We start from the raw sequence: 23534 nt of genomic DNA, 5'->3' as shown, positions 1-23534 counted from the left end.
AAAGTTTTGGAAGATGCTGAAGGACTACCTTGTCGAGCATACTAGCTTCCTCCATGATAGGACTGGCATAGAGGGAAACTGTATCTACTCCGGCTGTCATTTCTCCATCACCAGGTTCTGCTCATTGTCACACGACCATGCCTGGCTGTATGTTCAGCAATGAGAGCCACAGATCAAGCTGCTGTGTTACAGCTTTCAACAATTCTGCAGCGGTGTGCGGTTTGTCACCTAAGCATTAAGCATATTATCTTCAGCACAGCCTGTTGCCGCTTGGCCAAGGTAGTGCTGTTGTGCTTCCAGCTTGTGACTGATGTCGTCATTTCAGAGATGGAGGCCGAACAAGAGGAGGTGCAGGAGCTGAACAATGTGATTACATTGAGGTTACATTGGCGAGTCCGGTTTTTATGCTATGGAAAGATCCTACTGTGTTTTAATTTATTTTTTTACGTCTCTTCAAATGTGTATTGGAGTTCGTCCTAATTTTTGGCAGCCCTTGAAATTGCTGCATATGCAATAACAGTATAGGAGACCCACTCCTTTATAATGGGAAGGACAATTCAAAAAGATTCTATAGTCTAGAATATTAACTGTCTTATCTGAAATTCTTTGACGGGTGAGGTATCGCAGTAGTGCTAGTGTATTACACTGATCCAGCCAGGTATTATTGCCTTATACTGCGTGCTGCCCAAAAAAAATTAAAATCTATTCTGTTTCCTATCGATAATGGTGTTAGATGCATTTACAATAGGGACAGGTGCTGCTAGGTGGTATCATCACCAGCTACAGATGAGAGTTCATTCAGGTCGCATCAATGTCTTCCACAGCCCATAACTTTTTTTTATTATTATTTCTTTGGCCTTATAAACAAGTCATTACTCTGGAAAGAATGTTTCTTAACATTTTTTCCATTTTAGCTTGTTTTTTCTATGTTTTTTTTGGTCAGTTCGTAAAAGCGGCGTAATACTCTGACAACATTGTTCACCTATATGCTATTTGTCAGCGGCCAACTGTGAATAGGTTTGAACACACAAATGCAATACTTTAAATCGAGTGTAATATTTGACAGGCTCACAAAAATTTCTGGTTTTTAGGGCAGTCATATTGGATAATATCTGATGGCCACGGTTTCAGGCAGTCGCCTAATAGTATGGTATTTGTCAGCAACCAAGTAGCAATTGGTTCAGCAAAACACAGGTGGCTGACTTTAAATGGAGTGGAATATTTGGCACGCTCCACAAAATGTCTGTATTATTTCAGGAGTTATATGGATCACGGGCGTCTGATCATTGAAAAAAGTTCCTCTGCTTCCATAATACAGTAATGTGAATAAAAGTAAAAAAAATCTGCCTGTATTCTGCGAACAAGCAAATGGAGCAGTAAAGTGGTGTACATTGACACATTGCTACAAACTGTAAATGGAGTAAAATATTTTCCACGTTCACTACAAAGGGCTAGATTTGTACCGCAGTTATATGTGATACATCTGACGGATACCCACAGTTTTAAATAGCGGGCCTTTAGTTTACTAATACTATTGTTCACAGCAACCTCGTATGAATAGCTTCACTGACGCACTGCTACAAAATGTAAATGGAAGTCAGAAATGGCTGAATTTGGAATGCAGTTATATGTGATACGTCTGATGGAGAACCACAGTTTTAAAAAGTGGGCCTGTAGTTTACTAACACTATTGTTCACAGTGATCTTCATGTGAATAGCTTCACCGACACACTGCAACAAAATGTAAATGGAAGCCACCTTCTTTTAAACAAATAATCAGGATTAAGATTTTAATAATTAGCCTGGCCTTTGATACCTGGGGCTATGTCTACAAATATCTGTAGTAGCAGGATCAGTCAAAACGTGCAGTGGACTATCTTGTGCTGCATGCACTGCAGTCTGTCACATACCTTGCCTGCCTTGCTTTTTAAGCAAATAACCAGGATTAAGATAAAAGAAATATTAGCCCTGGCCCCTGATATCTGGGTCTATGTCTACAAATATCTGTAACAACAGCAGCAGCAGACAGAATGTGCTATGGACCCTCTTGTGCTATATGCACTGCAGTCTGCCACATTCACTGCCTGCCTGCGTAACTCCTTCTATCACCACTGAATATATGCAGCTGGATTAGTCCTCAGAAGGACCGTTAGTTCAGATGGATATATAGATATGCTGTGGAATACCTATACTACCTTTAAACAAGCAAATCTCTCCCTACTCTGCCTTTTTCCGGGGTAGACTTTGACAAGCCTAGTGTCACCGGGTCATAAATACACCCGATGACGCTGTGCGGCCAGCCAATCACTGTAATGCCCACAATCAACATGGCTACGGCATTACAGAGCGTGGCAAGCAATCCCTGCATGTTCATTGGCTCTCTAAAGAGCGCCAAACATGCAGGGCGGGGACCTGAGCTCCTGCCCGAGCATCCCTGAAATACTCGCCGAGTGCCGAGCTTGTCGAGCACCGTGATGCTCAGGCAAGTACCGAGTAGTGGTGAGCACTATTATTGAGTAGCGTGGTGCGGACACCTGCAGAAAACGCACAGAAAAAAAGCAGTAGAAGAAACGTAGCATTCACACTACGTGTGAATACAGCTCAAGCGTTACATTTAGTACATTTTATAGGTTTTACGGAGAAAAAAGGTCAGTCACTAGTGATGAGCGAGCACTAAAATGCTCGGGTACTTGTTGCTCGGGTCGAGCAAATTGGAATACTCGGTTGTTCAACCCGAGCAACGAGCCCAATGTAAGTCTATGGGAAACTTGAGTATTTTTTCAGGTGGCTCCCCCCGGCGGTCTGCAGAGGGCCTAAAAATTGCCCAAATCAACAGGAACAGTGCTCAAATGACATGGGAACAGCATGGGGAAGACCCCTGTAAGCATTTCTGACTCCCAGGTCACTGCTGTCAACAATGTTGTCAGAGTATTACGCCACTTTTAGGGACTTATAATAAAACATAAAAAAACAAAATGGATTTTCCTGGGAAATATGTTAAGGAACATCCTTTCCAGGGTAATGACTTGTATTTAAGGCAAAATAAATAACCAAAACCAAAAATACTCCTCCACACCTTGGGCTATGTTCACACGTAGCGTTTTTGATGAGTTTTTGCACTTTTGCATTGCTTTCAACCAAGACAAATGCATTCATTGGGAAATGTCATTTTAACATTTTACAACCTTATCTAGCCATGTGGTTTGTGACACATCATCAGGCACATGCATACAGTGCTGAAAAGACATTGGAACAGCATGGGGAAGACCTCTGGAAGCATTTCTGACTCCCAGGTCACTGCCTAAAAGTGTGCACATCATAAGTGATGCTTGGTGCATGCAAAGATGCCTTCAGCCATGCACCTGTCATTGCAGACTTGCAACAATCACCATCCACGTCCTTGTCCCAGTGCAGCATTCAGTTCTCCCTACCCCATTCCTTGGAATGCAAGTACAAGTATGCAGCCAGCCACCCACCCAACCACAGGCTGCAATACTATACTGCCAAATTTTTGACAGCTGCTTGCACTTGAAATGTGGCCTTTTAGGCTTGTAGAGGGGGAAGCTGTCCACAATCTTATGTCCATACTCGGTCCCCTGCCGCCACTTTTTTTCCCGATATCATCTCCGCCTTCCACAAGCAGGGGTCCCACAACATTACCCGTGCCCTCCCCAGTGCACTTACTGGGAAGGACCGCCTAACCACAAACACGTGGACAGGTGAATGTGGCCAGGGACGGTACGGAGCCAGTCCACAGCTTTTTTTGCTGAGAGTTGTATTTAGCTCGATGAAAGGACTGGCATAGAGGGAAACCGTATCTACTCTGGGTGTCATTTCTCCCAGGAAGTCCTCTAAATCGGCTTTCACTTGAAATATGGCCTTTTTGGCTGGTGAAGGTGAAAGCTTTTCATAACGTCATGCTGGCGGCGGCCGGGTGTCCATACTCGGTCCCCAGCCGCCACTATTTCTCCCGGTATCATCTCCACCTTCACAAGCACGGGTCCCACAACATTACCCGTGCCCTCCCCAGTGCACTTACTGGGAAGGACTACCTACCCACAAACACGTGGTCAAGTGAATGTGGCCAGGGACGATATGGAGCCAGTCCACAGCTTTTTTTGCTGAGCTGTATTTCACCACAGCCATATTCTTTAGCTTGGTGAAAGGACTTGGGAAACCATATCTACTCCAGCTGTCATTTCTCCCAGGAAGTTCTCTAAAGCTGCTTGCACTTGAAATGTGACCTTTTAGGCTCGTGGAAGCGGAAGCTTTTCACAACCTTATGCTGGCGGCGGACCGGGTGTCCATACTCGGTCCACAGTCACCACTATTTCTCCTGGTATCATCTCCACCTTCCACAAGCACGGGTCCCACAACATTACCCGTGCCCTCCCCAGTGCACTTACTGGGAAGGACCGCCTAACCACAAACACATGGACAGGTGAATGTGGCCAGGGATGGTAAGGAGCCAGTCCACAGCTTTTTTTGCTGAGAGTTATATTTAGCTCGGTGAAAGGACTGGCATGGAGGGAAGCCGTATCTACTCTGGGTGTCATTTCTCCCAGGAAGTCCTCTAATGCAGCTTGTTGCAGAAGCAATGGCAGCCCGTCCAACATCAACTCGCACTTGTCGTTGGTGCTTTGATACACAAACATCTTTCTTTGCGCATTTAATTTCATGACTACAGAGTTGGGCAATGGCCTCATCTGCAATGCGGTTTGAGAAATAGCATGCATAAGCACATCCGATCCACATTAAAAAAGCAGCCATAGAGTGTCCGGGAACCTTCCCCCACACTTTTCTTAGCCAGGACTGCTTCTCGGAAGAGATGGACGGACCCACCAAAAAACTGGAGACTCCTCCAGTGGACCCTGGCTTCTCCTTCAGGAGAGTTCATAGTGCCGAGGTGAGGCCATGATGATGATAGAGACCACCATCTGCTTAGTTTTCTGTTACTTGGAATGCAAGCGCAAGTCAGCCAGCCAAACAGGCCGCAATATTAAACTGCCAGATTTCTGGGCAGCTGCTTGCACTTGAAATGTGGCCTTTTGGGCTCATGGAGGTGGAAGCTTTTCACAACTTCATGCCTCGGGTCCATACTCGGTCCCCAGCCATCACTGTTTCTCCCGGTGTTGTCTCCACCTTCAACAAGCAAGGGTCCCTGAACAATACTGCTGGTACTTTTCTGTGGGAATTTGCTTGCCTCCTACCAGCCTGGAATATTTCCAGTAAACTATGGTACAGCGCCATGGTATTAGCACTGCCCCCAATACCAGTAGCGAAGCCATCCCCAATTTCCTTCTCAGGAATTTTATTTGGTAGACTGAGTGGCTGCCCAAATACATTAGTTTCTCACAAAGGAGCTGAAGATAGAGTGGGAGTAGGTGCAAGTTTCTCCAGCCTGTTAGATGTTAGAGGGTGAACGGCAGCACATTGGATCAGTGGTTAGCACTGAAGCTTTGCAGCGCTGGGATCCTGGGTTCAAATCCCAGCAAGGACAACATCTGCAAGGACTTTGTATGTTCTCCCCCATGTTTGCCTGTGTTTCCTCCTCAGTAAAAAAGCAGCCATAGAGTATCCAGGAATCTTCCCATACACTTTTCTTAGCAAGGACTGCTTCATGGCAGGGTTGGACGGTTCCACCAGAGAATCCTCTGGTGTGCCCTGGCTTCTACCTCAGGAGAGTTCATGATAGCGCTAACTTTGCAGCTGCTATGGGGCTCTTGAGCGGGGGAGAAAGGTGAGCCCTCAGAATCAAATCCTCTGGTTGGCACAATGTTTTTCAATCTGAAACAGCTTCTCAGTGGGAGTTGTATTTCACCAAAGCCATATTCTTTAGCTCGGTGAAAGGACTGGCATAGAGGGAAACCGTATCTACTCCGGCTGTCATTTCTCTGTCACCATGTTCCGCCGATTGTCACACATGACCATGCCTGGCTGTATGTTCAGCGGTGAGAGACACAGATCAGGCTGCTGTGTTACAGCTTTCAACAACTCTGCAGCGCTGGGCGGTTTGTCACCTAAGCATTTAGCATGTTATCTTCAGCACAAGGAAAAGGCAGTGCTGCAGTGCTGTCAGCTTGTGCTATCAGCTGCTTACAGCTGACAGCTTGTGCTGTCAGCTGCTCACACCATCCTTATTGAAGAAATGACCAAATATGGAATGGACAAGGCAACTGTTAGGTGGATTCATAACTGGCTTAGTGATCGGACTCAAAGAGTGGTCGTAGATGGCTTCACATCCAGTTGGATGAATGTCTCAAGTGGGGTACCACAGGGCTCTGTCCTGGGACCTGTATTTTTCAACATCTTTATCAATGATTTAGATGAAGGAATTGAGGGTAAACTGATTAAATTTGCTGTTGACCCAAAGCTAGGAGGGATAGCTAACACTAGAGAAGAGAGAGAGAGGCTTTAAAAAGACCTAAATAAACTGGAGCAGTGGGTGGCAGCTAATAGAATGGTTTTTAACAGGGAAAAATGCAAAGTACTACATGTGGGCAATAAAAATTAAAAAAGCATATACAGAATGGGAGGAATAGAGCTAAGCAACAGTACATGTGAAAAAGACTTAGGTATACTAATAGATCATAGACTGAACATGAGTCAACAGTGTGATGCAGTAGCAAAAAAGGCAAATACAATTCTGGGATGTATTAACTAGAGATGAGCGTTGTTCTACTCGAACTGTTCGCCAATCTCAAATTCGAGCTGTTTTGGGCGGTGTTCGAGCCGGTCGGCGAACACGAACAATTTGAGAAAAATTCGGCTGTTCGAGGTTATGTTCGATAACTGTTCGTGCACCAAAATCATAACTGGATTTTTTCTCAGTAATGATGAAAATTAATGTTAATACGCAGTTTGAGTGTACAGCGGGGCGGGGGGAGGGGCAGGGGATGGATCTCTGCAGGAACAATGAAGATCTCCATTTTTTTTTCTCTTTCCCGCATTTGCAGTGGGGAGGTGCAATCTGTCAGCCTATCAGCAGCGCACACACGGAGCGAAGTGCTTTTTTTCACACAAGCAAGGGCATGTGTGATTGGCAGTGTATGTCACATGTCCTTGCCCTATAAGACCAAGCCATTTTCCCCGTCGCCACCATTTTCTCACTGCTGCAGCTGCGTGTTAGACGGCACCGCTGTTGCTGTGTGCGCTATACCTTGTTAATTTCAAGCCAATTTTCGCACAAATATACAGATAGCTTGGGAGTAGGGAATAGTTGTGATTGCAGTCCTTTTAAGGACTAGAATACAGCATTTCCTACGACTTTTATCAGGCAGGTCTGTGCTCTTAAATAGATAGATTGTGGGAGTAAAGACTAATTGTAATTGGAGTCCTTTTCAGGACTAGGTTACATCAGTTCCTATCAGTTTTTGCCAGGCAGGTCTGTGCCAGTGCTGTGCAAGTTTTTTTCACAGCATTTGGCTGAATCTAGCAAAGCTAATCCTTTTTGGCCTATTGCAGAGTGTGTTAGTCAGTGGAGTAGCCTATCTGTGTTGCAAGATATACCACCTGTGTATAGAATACCAATTTTTTTACTGCACCTAGTGAAGTAAAATCTTTTGGGCATAGCATCATTCTATTAGTCCATCTATACTGACCTCCATCAGGTTGCAAACTGAATATAATTTTTTTCTGCATCTAGCTCTGAAAAAATATTTGGGCTTCTAGCGGTGTGTGGGACTTGGTCTATTAGTCCATCTATACTGACCTCCATCAGGTTGCAAATTAAAAATAATTTTTTTCTGCATCTAGCTCTGAAAAAATATTTGGGCTTCTAGCAGTGTGTGGGACTTGGTCTATTAGTCCATCTATACTGACCTCCATCAGGTTGCAAATTAAAAATAATTTTTTTCTTCATTTAGCTCTGAAAAAATATTTGGGCTTCTAGCAGTGTGTGGGACTTGTTCTATTAGTCCTTCTATACTGACGTCCAGCAGGTTGCAAATTGAATATAATTTTTTTCTGCATCTAGCTCTGAAAAAATATTTGGGCTTCTAGCGGTGTGTGGGACTTGGTCTATTAGTCCATCTATACTGACCTCCATCAGGTTGCAAATTAAAAATAATTTTTTTCTGCATCTAGCTCTGAAAAAATATTTGGGCTTCTAGCAGTGTGTGGGACTTGGTCTATTAGTCCATCTATACTGACCTCCATCAGGTTGCAAATTAAAAATAATTTTTTTCTGCATCTAGCTCTGAAAAAATATTTGGGCTTCTAGCAGTGTGTGGGACTTGGTCTATTAGTCCATCTATACTGACCTCCATCAGGTTGCAAATTAAAAATATTTTTTTTCCTCATTTAGCTCTGAAAAAATATTTGGGCTTCTAGCAGTGTGTGGGACTTGTTCTATTAGTCCTTCTATACTGACCTCCAGCAGGTTGCAAATTGAATATAATTTTTTTCTGCATCTAGCTCTGAAAAAATATTTGGGCTTCTAGCGGTGTGTGGGACTTGGTCTATTAGTCCATCTATACTGACCTCCATCAGGTTGCAAATTAAAAATAATTTTTTTCTGCATCTAGCTCTGAAAAAATATTTGGGCTTCTAGCGGTGTGTGGGACTTGGTCTATTAGTCCATCTATACTGACCTCCATCAGGTTGCAAATTAAAAATAATTTTTTTCTGCATCTAGCTCTGAAAAAATATTTGGGCTTCTAGCAGTGTGTGGGACTTGGTCTATTAGTCCATCTATACTGACCTCCATCAGGTTGCAAATTGAATAAAAAAATTTTCTGCATCTAGCTCTGAAAAAATATTTGGGCTTCTAGCGGTGTGTGGGACTTGGTCTATTAGTCCATCTATACTGACCTCCATCAGGTTGCAAATTAAAAATAATTTTTTTCTGCATCTAACCCAGCCAATAGTTTTGGCCTAATACCACAGTTTGGCCACTCAGCTCTGCTCGGTTACCATCCATTGTTTTTTTGTGCAAACAACTCCAGAGTTGTGAATTAGTTAACCACCAAAATGAGTGGAAAAAGGCCTGCTGCTGGTGGAAAGGGGAATAGGCGTGTTGGGAAGGGGAAAAAAGGTTGTGTCCGTGGGGTAGGTGCAGAAGAAAGACCATCTTCCAGCCAAACTAAAATGTCTACTTCTTTTAGCGGACAATGTGATAAGATCCCTTTCTTACGGCCACGCCAATCGCTACAAATTCCAGATGAGGCACAAAAACAGCAGGTGCTTCAACGGATATCAAGTGCTCCTTTAAGTGGGCTCTCCTCCACATCAACTTCAACATCACAAATACTCCAGTCCTCAAAGGTGTCACCCAAGTCGCACTTGCTTCCTCACAGCTCCCAAATCTCCAGCTGCCCGTCTGAGTATGAGGTAGAACAGATGGTTGAGTCTGCAGAGCTGTTTACTCATACTATAGCCTGGGAATCAGAGGTCGACTCCAGCGCTTCTGTGAATCCAGACGAGGAAATGATCTGCACTGATGCCCAGAATCTTTATGAGTCGGATCCAGGACCAGACGCAGAAGGTTCTGACCATAATGTAGACCCTCATTCCCAAACTGTAACTCCTGTTGGTGGAGACAATGAGGAAGACGATGATAAGACTCAAATACCTGATTGGAGCGACAACTTTAGTTTTTTGTCAGGGCAGGAACAGGTTGGCTCTGAGGACGACGGGTGTGATAACGCACAGGGTGATGATGATGAGGTCGGAGATCCCACTTACTGTCAACCCACAGTCAGCCAAGAGATGAGGTCAGCAGAGGAGGTGGAGGAAGATGCTAGTGACGACGAGGTCAGGTTGCGCCTTCCTGGACAGAGACGTAGTACTGGAAGCACGTCAACAACTGCATCCTCAAACACAACTCTGCCTCTCACCACAAGTCGTGGTGGCTCTTCAGGTCGCATGGGTGCTAAGCCTTGCATAGCCTGGGCATTTTTTCAGATCGATAAAGATGACCCAACTCGTGTTATCTGTAACATTTGTCAGCAAAAGCTAAGTAGAGGCCAAAAAATACATAGTTTGAGTACTTCATGCATGAACCGGCACATGGACATGAAGCATAAGTTGCAGTGGGAAGCTCAGTGTGCTACAATGCGGTCTAGCCGGCCGGGCCAACCACCGTCTGCCATATCTTGTGCATCCGCGGCCTCTTCATCCTCTGTGACTGGGGGGACAGCAGTCACACCTGTTTTGGGGCGCAGACCTGCCACCTCTTTACCCGCAACAGCCAGCGTGATTGGCAGGTCATCATTTTCTTTGGAGGTGGTAACACCAGCTGGTCTTGAGCGCTGTCCGACATCGATAGCACCACCTTTGGATCAAGGCAACCTAACATGTCCGCCTGCATCTTCCTCACAGACCGGCAGTTTGCCGGGGACACCCTTATCAACCCCGTCTAAGCACAATAGCCAGCCCTCAGGCCCTCAGATGTGGACAAGTAAAAGACCATTTCCTCCTAGCCATGAGAAAGCTAAGAGGTTGAATTTCACCATCTGCAAGCTCTTGGCTACAGAAATGCTGCCTTTCCGCCTGGTGGACACAGAGGATTTTCGAGACCTTATGTCCGTCGCAGTGCCCCAGTACCAGATGCCCAGTCGGCACTACTTCTCAAAGAAAGGTGTGCCTGCGCTCCACCAGCATGTCGCACACAACATCACCGCTTCTTTGAGAAACTCTGTGTGTGACAGGGTGCATTTCACCACAGACACTTGGACGAGTAGGCATGGACAGGGGCGTTACATGTCGCTGACTGGGCACTGGGTAACTATGGTGACAGCAGGCCAAGGGGCTGCTGTCCAAGTCTTGCCGTCCCCACGAGTTGTGCGTCAATCCTCTTTATGTCATTTTTCCTCCACTGCTTCTGCCTCCTCAACCTCCTCTCGGTCTTCCACCTGCACCCAAAGCCTGTCTGGTCATGCCACAAGCTTTCTAACTGCGCAGAAGGGATCCTGCACACCTCCTTACTATGCTGGCAGTAGGGCTCAACGTCATCAGGCGGTTTTTACATTGAAATGTCTGGGAAATGTGAGTCACACAGCTGAGGAGTTGTGGTCAGCTCTGGAGAACCAATTTCATGAATGGTTGTCTCCACTGGACCTGAAACCAGGGAAGGCCATGTGCGACAATGCTGCAAACCTGGGTGCGGCCCTTCGCCGGGGCAATGTCACACACGTGCCTTGTATGGCTCACGTGTTGAACCTGGTTGTCCAGCAATTTTTAGCCCACTATCCCAGACTAGATGGCCTTCTGCAGAGGGCACGGTCGCTGTGTGCTCACTTCCGCCGTTCGCATCCCGCAGCTCAGCGACTTACATCTCTACAGAAGTCGTTGGGCCTGCCACTTCACCGGCTAAAATGCGATGTGCCTACCCGGTGGAATTCAACTCTGCACATGTTGCAGCGACTGTGGCAGCACCGACAAGCCCTGGTGCAATACGTTCTGACGTATAGCCTGGGCCAACGAGATTCAGAGGTGGGGCAAATCACGCTGGAGGAGTGGTCTCAGATCAGGGACCTATGCACCCTTCTGCACAGTTTTGAAATGGCGACGAAGATGTTTAGTGCTGACGATGCCATTATCAGCATGACTATTCCGGTGATTTACATGCTGGAGCACATGTTAAACAGAATTCGGAGTCAGGTGGTGGCACAAGAGGAGGTGGAGGAAGTAGAGGAGGAGGAGTTGTATGCGGAAGGGCTAACATCTGCAAGGTCCAGACGGTCGGCAGCACCAGGGCGGCAGGCATGTGAGGGTGGGGGAGATGATTTTACCAGGGCGCATGGTAGCAGCCAAACTAGTGAGGAAGGTGCAGGAGCCCAGGAAGAAGTGGAGGACGAACTGATGGAAGACTCATCAGATGAGGGAGACCTTGATCACATTTCTGTTGTGCGAGGTTGGGGGGAGAGGACAGAGGAAGGAAGCATGATTGTTACCTCGCCACCAACACAACAGGGACTTGGTGCTCCTGGATGCGCAACACACATGAGTGCCTTCTTGCTGCACTACCTGCAACATGACCCTCGAATTGTGAGAATTAGAAATAATCCTGACTACTGGGTTGCCACACTGTTAGATCCCCGGTACAAAAGTAAATTTGCAGAAATTATTCCTGCCATAGAAAGGGATGCACGCATGCAGGAGTATCAGCAGAGACTGTTGCAGAATCTTACATGTGCTTTTCCACAAAATACCAGTGGTGCACGTAGTGAATCTCACAGTTCCAACTTGCCAACCGTGGTCTGTATGGAATTGTTCAATAAAGGGCCCAAAATTAAGATAACATAGATGGGAGAGGTCTCTATGAATAGGAATTCCTAAGTATTTGATACCCTGTGAGGGCCAGGCAAAGGGAAAGTTGGACTGGATGGAATCCTATATGGATTTAGGGAGGGAGACATCGAGGGCCTCAGACTTCGCTGCATTGATTTTAAAATTTTACCATGTAACAAAGTGATCTATTTCAGCCATAACAGCAGGGATGGATATATGTGATTGAGTGATATATACTAGGACATCATCAGCAAATAGAGAGCACTTGTACTCGGTGCCTCCCACCTCAATCCACCTAATATTGGGGTTATGGCGAATTGATGAGAGCAGGTGCTCCGTCACTAGGATGTATAAGAGAGGGGACAGAGGACATCCCTGCCTTGTCCCATTGGTGATTGTGAAAGGTGATGAAAATGTTCTGACGCACCCCCTGGGCCTTGGGACACCCGGAGCCGGACCCTTTTTGGTGGATGCTGGTGGTTGTAGTCTTCGTGGCGGCGATCCGGTTCCGTGGCTCAGGGCGGTCAAACCAGTGGCGGAACTATTTATGTGGTTTTGATGTTTAAATGTCCGACTACGCCACCCGTGGATTGCGGTCAGAGTGAACCGCCGCTACAGGGCAGACCGCTAAGGCTGGTGTTGTGGGTGCAGCAGAGCGTAGCATAACTCCCCACGGGAGGAGTATAGCCTCAGGGCAGTGTATGCGGAGGATGGGGGTGATGGTGCAGGGCAGCAGCAGTAACGACACGGAGTCAGTGATGCAGTTCAGGGCCTTTACTCACAGTTCTTATTATCCAGACCACGTCTGCAGGTAACGGCTGCCCACGTCGTACTGTGCTCACCAGGTGAGGGGCTCAGACAACTCCCAGATAACTTTGGAGCGCTTCACAGGACCCCCTTTGTGTGTCCTTTGTCTGGCCTTTCTTACCAACACTTCTGTCCGGCTGCCTCGGGCCTCCTCTTGGTAAACTTGGCGCCAGTTTCCCTGACCCTATGTGGTGCCTTCCTAGCGGGTGGAGCAAGGGGCTGCGCCACATAAAATGTCAGAGCCTCCGGTTTCTAGCTGAGGGTCGTTTCCTGCCTCCACAAGTTCGGGGACCGGTCTCCCCCTTTGGCCTGACCCCTCCACGCAGGTGGATTCGGGCGTGCGGTGGCGACTCGCCCGTCCGCACCCCTGGGATCCCTTCATTCCTCGTTCCTGGAGCCTTCTCCGCTCCTCTTCCTTCCTTCTCCCTCTTGCAGGCCTGGGCCTCTGTTACTAGGCCCGCCTCCGGAGCAGAGCTCATGCAGAGCCCCTGCTCCCTGCCACTTCTGCTCAGACTTCTCTGCACTGAACTAAGATGGTGCCCACCTTTTATACTCCCTTCTCAATGCACCCAGGAACTGCTTCCTCCCTGCTCCTGCACTGCAGGGTTCCCCTTCCTCAGTGTTCCCTCCCCCCACTCCAGCCAGGGACAGGGACTGTCGTGCCCATCTCAGGGGCATATTGGTCGCACTGCCCCACGGCAATGTGGTGTAATGCATGCAGGTGTCGGGTCCTGATCCACACTCCATCCTTATCTGAGAGTGAGATATCACACCTCTGGGTGAGGTGCAATACGTCTGTAGCAACCGAGCCCTCGGTGCTACAGTTCCATTTATCTTCAGCCTAGGTGACGTATTGTGATACAGGGCCGTGATTTTGGCTATAAAAGGGTCCCCTAGACCCCTACCCCAAGCTTTTTAAGAGAATCATATATGGCGTGCCAGGAGACTCTATGGAATGCTTTCTCAGCATCCAACGAGAGTATCTACTTACAAATTTTTAACTGCATCTAGCCCAGGAAATACTTTGTGCCTAGTAGCAGTGTCTGCTAGTCAGCGGATTATCCCGGCTGTTAAGCAAGCTACACCACCTGTAGTTTGGACACTTAATTTTTTCAAAGGAAATGCTTCGGGACCACGGGATACTTAGTGAAGAGCATCAGGAGGCACCCCAAGGCATAGGGGCTGGGACTGGCACTAGGATGCCTTGCGGTGGACAGCCGAGCTCGATCCTTATAAAAGCTTTTTAACTGCAGCAGCTTTAGTGGACGCTACTGGAGCTGGAATTACGCGGCTGCTGGCATGAGACTTGCCCTCCAATAGATCCTTGTAAATGGATTTAAAGTGTATTCATTCAAATTAGAGGGACAATTTAAATTAAAAAGCTTAGAGCTGCCTCCACCACAGGGGGGCTCTCTCGACCCACCAGCGGACAGGCACCAGTATTGGGAGAGGGGGGCTGGCCGTCAGGGTTCACCGCGGCTCTGGCACAAACCCGGCGACACGGAGGTGGCACGGGCAGGAGCGGACTGGCCGTCTCGGCTTCTCACTTTTTGGATTTTAGAAGGGCATGACATGCCTATATCTGTGTCTCCCCCTCCTTTTACTCCTCCACCTCTTTTCTTTTCGCATGACTATATGTACTTGTCACTTTTCCATGTGTTAGTTGTGTCTTCTGAGCAGTTTGTCAGCTTTTGGACACCTTTGAAGGTGTTTTCTATGTGTTTCTATGTGTTTTTGTTTGCCTGCCATTGGTTTTAACGGTGTTCGAAGGTGTTCGACGAACAGTTCGACGAACAGTTCGGCGAACACACGGGTGTTCGACGAACCGAACCGAACTCGAACACTACGGGGGTGGCTCAACACTAGTATTAACAGAAGCATACAGTCTAGATCACGTGAAGTCATTATCGCACTTTACTCCTCTTTGGTCAGACCTCATCTGGAATACTGTGTCCAGATTTGGGCACCACATTTTGAAAAAGACATTGACAATCTGGAGCAAGTTCAGAGAAGAGCGACCAGAATGGTGACTGGTCTGCAAACCAAGTCCTATGCGGAACGGTTGCAGGATTTGGGAATGTTTAGCTTGCAAAAAAGAAGACTGAGAGGAGACTTAATAGCTGTCTACAAATATCTCAAGGGCTGTCACATTGTAGAAGGATCATCTTTATTCTCATTTGCACAAGGAAAGACTAGAAGCAATGGATGAAACTGAATGGGAAGAGACACAGATTAGATATTAGAAAAAACTTTGTGACAGTTAGGGTGATCAATGAGTGGAACAGGCTGCCACGAGAGGTGGTGAGTTCTCCTTCAATGGACGTCTTCAAACAGAGGCTGGACAGACATCTGTCTGAGATGATTTAGTGAATCCTGCTTTGAGCAGGGGGTTGGACCAGATGACCCAGGAGGTCCCTTCAAACTCTACCATTCTATGATTCTATGATGTGGTCATTTCGGAGATGGAGAAGGAGGTGCAGGAGCTGAACAATGTGATTACATTGAGGTTTGAAGAGACATAGAGGTGGGTCTCAGTAAAAAAAAATGTTCCCATTATAAAGAAGTGGGTCTCCTATAGTGGTAATGCCCATGCTGTGACTGCAAGGGCTGCCAAAATTTGGGAAAAACCCCACTAAGAATTTAAAGACACATAGAGCAGGGCCACAGTAATGACACATTCCCATTAGAAAGGAGAGAGTCTGCTATACAGTTATAGGGTATGCAGTGAGTCCAACAGCTGACCAATTTTAGGAAACACCCCACTAAGAATTTAAAGACACATAGAGCAGGGTCACAGTAATGCCAAATTCCCATTAGAAAGCAGAGGGTCTCCCATTAGAAAAGAGAGAGTCTGGTATACAGTTATAGGGTATGCAGTGAGTCCAACGGCTGACCAATTTTAGGAAAAACCCCACTAAGAATTTAAAGACACATAGAGCAGGGCCACAGTAACAATTACGACATGTTCCCCTTAGAAAGGAGAGGGTCTGCTATACAGTTATAGGGTATGCAGTGAGTCCAACAGCTGACCAGTTTTAGGAAAAACCCCACTAAGAATTTAAAGACACATAGAGCAGGGCCACAGTAATGACAAATTCCCATTAGAAAGGAGAAAGTCTGCTATACAGTTATAGGGTATGCAGTGAGTCCAACGGCTGACCAAATTTAGGAAAAACCCCTCTAAGAATTTAAAGACACATAGAGCAGGGCCACAGTAAAAAGTATGACATGTTCCCATTAGAAAGGAGATTGTCTGCTATACAGTTATAGGGAATGCAGTGAGTCCAACGGCTGACCAAATTTAGGAAAAACACCACTAACAATTTAAAGACACATAGAGCAGGGCCAGAGTAATGACAAATTCCCATTAGAAAGCAGAGGGTCTCCCATAGTGTTGGCCTATGCAGTGAATGCAAGGGCTGCCAGAAATTGGGAGGCACTCCAATGCCCCTTTGAAGAGACTTAGAGTGCCTCATAAAAAAATGTACCCATAAGTAAGGAGCGGGTCTCCTATACTTGTAATGCCCGTGCACTAAGTGTATGGGCTGACAAACATTTATCCCTGGGAGGTATACCTGAACTTACTGTATAAAAACATTTTTTTTACGGGCATCATAAAACCCCTTTAAAAAAATTATGTGGGTGTTGCATCACGGACCATGGTCACCCTGGTGATATGGTGGTGGAGGATGAGGATGAGGAGAAGAAGGACAAGAGCAAATATCCAAAATCAGGAAGCGTATACCCATGTGTGGGTGTGAAGAGGTGCATGAGAATACATCTCCCAAAAAAAGACACTGGATTTGAGTTTATGTTACAATGCTATCATTCAGTGGTATTGAGAAGTCTGGCCCAATCCAGCCCTTGTTCATTTTTATAAGAGTCAGCCTGTCAGCATTTTCAGTTGACAGGCGGATGCGCTTATCAGTTCTAATTCCACCAGCAGCACTAAAAACCCGCACTGATAAAACGCTAGCGGCAGGGTAGCCCAGGACCTCCAAGGCATAGAGAGCCAGTTCATTCCACGTATTCAGCTTGCGTACCCAATAATTAAAAGGCACAGAGGAGTCACGGAGGACATTGGTACGGTCGGCAAGGTACTCTCTCAACATCTTCCCAAACTTTGCACTCCTTGTGAGAGTACCTCGCACCTCAGGGCCTGTGCAATGGGAGAGCCTGAGAAAACTGTCCCAGAACTTTGAAAGTGTTCCCCTGCCTCTGCTGGATTGCATTTGTGTCTCTCTCATCTGTACTCCTTGGTTGCCCAAAGAACTGTGACCTCTGCCGCCAGCATTTTCAGATGGGAATTTTTTTTAATAGTTCCGCAACAAGGGCCTTCCAGTACTGCCCGATTTTTGTAGACCTGTGCGCCTCAGGAATAAGAGATATAAAGTTCTCCTTGTAGCTAGGTCTAGAAGTGTCACCAACCAGTAATGACTGTCACCCAAAATTTTGAGAACGCGATGGTCATGGGAAAGGCAGCGTAACATAAACTCAGCCATGCGTGCCAGACTGCTAACAGGCAAGACTTCCATGTCCTCACCAAGAGGATGACTGACCATGCTTTTCTCCTCCTCCTCCTCTCTGTTCTCTGGCCATCCACGCTGAACAGATGGTATGGCAGTTGTGCAGGTAGTACCATCTATAGCACATGAAACTAGATCCTGTTCTTCCTCCTCCTCTTCCTCATTGTGACCCAATCCACATTGGGATGAGATGAGGCTGGGCTGTGTGTAATCACCCTGTATGGTTCTTTGCTCCATCTTATCGTGCTCTGCCTGCAATGCATCCTCTTTGATTGTGAGCAGAGAGAGTTTCAGAAGACAGAGTATCCGGATGGTGATGCTAATTATGGTGTCATCGCTGCTCACCATCTTGGTGGAGTCCTCAAAGTTTTGGAGGATGGTACATATATCTGACATCCATGTCCACTCCTGAGGTCTTATGTGTGGAGTCTGAACTGAATACCGATGGCTTTGTTGATGCTGGTACTCAATAACTGCCCTCTTCTGCTGACAAATCCTTTCCAACATCTGCAGTGTAGAGTTTCAATGCGTGGGGACATCACATACCAGTCTGTCAGCCGGAATCAGCAGACGCTGCTGAAACACGACAAGGGCAGTGGAAGCTGTACGTGACTTTCTAAAATGGGCACACAGGCGGCGTACTTTAACAAGCAGATCTGGCTGCTCCGGGTAGGATTTGAGAAACCACTGAAACACGAGGTTAACCACATGGGCCAGGCATGGTATGTGTGTGAGCTCGCCTCATCTCAGAGCCGCCACAAGGTTCCGGTCATTGTCACACATGACCATGCCTGGCTCTAGGTTCAGCGGTGTGAGCCACAGATCTGCCTGTTCTTTCAGAGCTGTCCACAACTCTTCAGCATTGTGTGGTTTGTCACCTAAGCATATTAGCTTCAGCACAGCCTGTTGGCGCTTCGCTGAGGCAGTGCTGCAGTGCTTCCAGCTTGTGACTGATGTGGTCATTTTGGAGATGGAGGCTGAAGAGAAGAAGGAGGCTGAGGAGGATTAGGTGCAGGAGCTGTAAACTGTGGGGGCAACCCTAATTGACCTAGGGCCCGCAAACCTTGGTATCGGGAGGACATGTTCCGTCCCAAGGTCCGACTAGGTCCCGGCTTCCACTATGTTAACCCTAACCCAGAGTGCCTTCAGCAAGATGTACCATCCCTGCCCACAAGCACTTGTCCACGTGTCCGTGGTTAGGTGGACTCTCCCGGTAACTGCGTTGTTGAGGGCACGGCTAATGTTTTGGGACATGTGCTTGTGTAATGCGGGGATGGCACAACGGGAGAAATAGGAGCAGCTGGGGACCGAGTACCGAGGTACGGCCGCCGCCATCAGGTTGCGGAATTCTTCCGTTTCCCTGAGCCTAAAAGGCAACATTTCGAGTGGAGTGCAAGCAGTCGTGAAATGTGGGAATTTAGTACTGTGGCCTGTAGGTGGTTGGCTGCTTATTTACGTTTACGTTCCAAGAACTGGGGTATGGACAACTGAACGCTGCGCTGGGACAAGGACGTGGACCTTCTTCCAGATGCTGCTACTTGAGAGTGTGCAATGACAGGTGCAGGGCAGGAGGCGTCTTCGCATGCACCATGGGCAGGGGATTGGCTTGCATGCACAACAGCGGAAGAAGCAATGGTGCCACCCGCAGACACTGTTCCTGGCCCCTGGGGTTCGGCCCACAAAGTCGAGTGCTTTGCTACCATGTGCCTGATCATGCTGGTGGTGGTCAGGCTGGTTGTTTGCCACCCCTGTTGATGCTTGCCTGGCAGGTGATGCAAATGGCCTTTTTGGGGTTATCGGCAGAGTCTTTAAAAAACAACCAGACTCGGGAAGACCTAACAGTTGTACTGGCAACTTCCATCGTGTTGGTGTTACGGGGAACGATTGCCTGCCTTCTTTCTGCGGCCACCACTCTGCTTCTTCCTGCCTGTTGGGGTGCTCTGCCTCCCTCCCCCTGTGTGCTGCTGTCCTCGCTCTGCATGTCCTCCTGCCAGGTTGGGTCAGTTACTATATCATCCACCACCTCGTCTTCCACTTCCACACTCTGGTCCTCCTCCTGACTTTCTGGCATTTGTGTCTCATCTTCTTCCACCTCTTGTGACACTTTCCCACCATCGCCTTCATGTGACTGTGGCTACTCAAATATTTGGGCATTGCTACATGCGATCTCCTCTTGCCCTGCTTCAAGTGGGCCGAGCGAGAGGCCCGAATCTATAAATGGGAAAGTGATCAGCTCTTCGGAGTGTCCAAGTGTGGGATCAGTTGTCTCTGGGCACTCGGCATGGTGGGAGGAAGGAGATTCAGGGTGAGGAATATGTGGTCCAGACTCACAGCTACTGAGACTTGACCATGTGGAAGACAAGGTGGTGGTGGTGGAGGCTAAGTGACTGGAAGCATTATCTGCTATCCAACCAATAACCTTTTTACACTGCTCTGTGTTCAATAGTGGTGTTCTGCGGCCCCCTATTAATTGGGACAGGAAGGTCAGTAGTGTAGCAGTCCTATGTATCGTCAAACTCAATTTGACAGATGCCACGCCCCCTATCAAAGTGTATCAAAGTGTGTAGCCACACACCCCCCTCCCCTATCAGGCCCTGTGTTGTATCTTGTTCAGCATTTTATAGGAATTTTATAAGAGTTTGATGTTGCTATCAGATTATTTTCTCTTATTTGATAGTGTAATTCTCATTTTATATGAATTTTATAGTTCCAGGAGTATTTACTCTAATTTGGTAGTGTGATTCTTAGGTCATATATTTTATACGTTTCTAAAAACCAGCACTGCTAATTGTAGAGCCCCTGAGGGTTCAGTCGCCACAGAGGTACTCCACCTCATCTAGAGGTGTGGCATCTCCTTCTCTCAGGTAAGGATGGAGTACTCCCTGGGACCCCAACACCCGCATTCAAAACTACACTACTCCAGGCTGGCTGGAAGGGCAACATGCACTGTGCTACTGCTGAGCCCTGTCCCTGGCTGGAGTGGGGGGAACCAAAGAGAGGGGGAACCAGTAGTGGGTGTGGGTGGAGGATGCAGAACAGGGGAGCACTTGAATAGGAGGTATATATAAAGGGAAGCCATCTTAGGGTGGCAGTGCAGTGCTGTGCAGTGAAGTGCGCAGTAAGGAGAGGAGCGGAGCAGAGCCTCTTCAGGAGCTCTGCTCCAGAAAGGGGCCTAGTAAGATGGAGGCCCAGGAGTGCGAGGGAAGTCAGGGAGGAAGACTCCGGTAACACAAGGGATCCCAGGGGGTACAGTGAGTGCAGGATGGCACCCGTACGCCCGAATCTGCCAGGCGTCAGAGGGATCAGGCCGCAGGAAGGGAACCAGTCCCTGGACCAGCCGTGTTACTCCAGGTCACGGCTGGAAAAACCAGAGGCTTCTGCGCTTCCATAGTGCAGTTGCCACAGCCTCACCCTAGTCGCAGTGAGGGGCACCAAGTAGGTCCGGGAACTCCAGGTTGCCCAGAGGGACTTCAGAGCACCCAATCGGGACTGTGTGTGGGGAGCGCAGGGCAGGAGGGAGAAGACCCAGCACGGGAAGTCGGCCGAGGAAGGAACATAAAGACAGGGGGTCCCGTAAAGTGCTTCTGATACACCTGAAGGAGTGTATCACCCAGCATCACCATCTGCACCTACACTGCCCCGGGGGCCCGCTCCACCTGTGGGGAGCAGAAACATCCCAGCTGCCATCCCATCACCCCCGGAGGTCTGCAGCAGCGCCGGTAACCATTACCGGAAACCATAGGTGGCGTCACGAGACAAACTAAAACACTAAAACCCCCCTTTTTAAAGAGTGACCGAGAGGACGGGCCCGGGAGCCGACCGCCGTGACATCCCAAGAAGGTAAAAGCCCGGGTACCGAGTTCCCCATATCCCCATGGGCGAGACACTAATCACCAAGCACTGATCACATTTCAGTGATGAAGATTCTCATTTTATATGAGTTTATATGAGTTTTATAGCCTCAACATTTTAATCTCATTTTATATGAGTTTATATCCTCAACATTTTATGCTCATTTTATATGAGTTTTATAGCCCCAAGAGTTTATTCTTATTTGATAGGCTGATTCTTATTGCTTGGTCATATTATGTTAATGGCCAAGCTACAATTATCATTTTATATGAGTTTTATATCCCCATACTGTTTATTTGATAGTGTGGATCTTATTGCTTGGGTATATTATCTATATGGCCAAGTTACAACTACCCCCAAGTATATAAAGTATATGTTTTATACGAATGTAAAAAGCAAAGATACAGTAAAAGTATTAAAAGATTTTGTTGTTCTAAAAATAAATACATCTCAAAAACATTTCAATAATATAAAAATCCTTACAGAATAATATAAAATATAAAAATCCTTACAGAATAATATAAAAAGTATCACAAGTACAATTAATATACATCATTAGAATTCTTACAAAATAATATAAAATAATATAAAAAGTGTTACATTCATATGTAACAAATTGCATGTAATAATAATAATATACATCATTACGTTTCTTGCATATTAATATAGAGTGTTACAATTCAGTCAGATCATTTATCCAATACATCACTTGCATTGTGAGTAGAGATGAGCGGTGTTCGACTAGAACTGTTCGCCAATCTCAAATTCGAGCTGTTTTGGGCGGTGTTCGAATTCGTTCAACGAGCGCGAACGATTTGCAAAAAATTTGGCTGTTCGAAGTTATGTTCGATAACTGTTCCTGCACCAAAAGTGACGCGCCCCCTGGGTCGTGGGGTACTCGGTGCCGGGCCGGTCATTGCTTAGGGAGATGTCACAGTGGCGGTGACCCGGTCCGTGACCCAGGGCGGTCAATAAAAAGGGGATATTTACAGGGGATTTATATACAAAGTTTGTGACGCCACCTGTGGAATGGGGCTAAAGGGAGCCACCGCTGCGGAGCAGTACTCTGAAGCTGATGTTACTGCGGCAGGGATGGTGTGGCTCTCCACAGGAAGAGCTAGCTCCAGGGCAGTGTGGATGTTGCAGGTTGTGCTGGGCGTTGTAGTGCAGGGAGTGATGGTGCAGCAAGAAACACAGAGACAAGGTGGTGCAGTCCCAGGGTCTTTACTCACGGTTATTGCAGTCCAAGTTACAGACGTCAAAGTAACTTCCCTTGCCGTGCTGCGTTTACTCAGTGAGGGGCTCAGTCCACACCCAGATAGCTCCGGAGTACATAGCAGGACCCCCTTCTGTGTCTTCTCTCTGGCTGTCTCCCTGAACCTCATACCAAGTGTCCCAGTCCAGTATCTGCGGGCCTTTGCAGGCGACGTCTGTTCCGTCCCCTGCGTCCTATATAGCTACCTTCCTGGTGAGACTGGTATGGAGTTTTGGCTACAGGACATGAAATACTGCAGCCTCCGGTTTCTAGTTAAGACGTGCAATTTTCTACTAGTTGAGGGATCGGTTCCCTGTATGCAGCCTGACCCCTCCACCTCCTGGTAGATTCGGGCGTACGGGTGGCCTCTAGCACTGCCCGTACCCCTTGGATTCTTTCTTCTGGTTCCTGAAGCCTTTCTGCTCCCTCTCCTCTCTTCTCTCATTCCTCTCCAACTTGGGCCTCACTGTCTAGGCCCACCTCTGGAGCAGAGCTCCTGCAGAGCCCCTGCTCCTCCACTTCTCCTCCTCTGACTAATCTGACTTTCTAAGATGGCTTCTCTATTTTATATCTTCCTTCTATGTGCTCCCCTTAACTACTTCCTCCACCCACACCCACTACATGGAGCTAGGTTCCCCCCACTCCAGCCAGGAAAGGGGCTCAGCAAGTAAGTGGGAGGCATCTTGCCCCTCCTGCTGGCCTGGAGTGGTGTGTGTTGGATGCAGGTGTTATCGTCCTGAGCTGTACTCCTTCCTTACCTGAGAGTAAGATGCCACATCTCTGGCTGAGATGCAACATCTCTGTGGCGACCGAACCCTCAGGGGCGCCACACACCCCCTGGTAAAACACAGCACGTCCGCGGG

The sequence above is a fragment of the Phyllobates terribilis genome, unplaced genomic scaffold, assembly GCF_046119375.1.
Source record: "Phyllobates terribilis strain yellow unplaced genomic scaffold, ASM4611937v1 Scaffold_3__8_contigs__length_932513732, whole genome shotgun sequence".
In the NCBI taxonomy this organism is placed as follows: domain Eukaryota; kingdom Metazoa; phylum Chordata; class Amphibia; order Anura; family Dendrobatidae; genus Phyllobates; species Phyllobates terribilis.
This window is presented reverse-complemented; position numbering follows the sequence as displayed.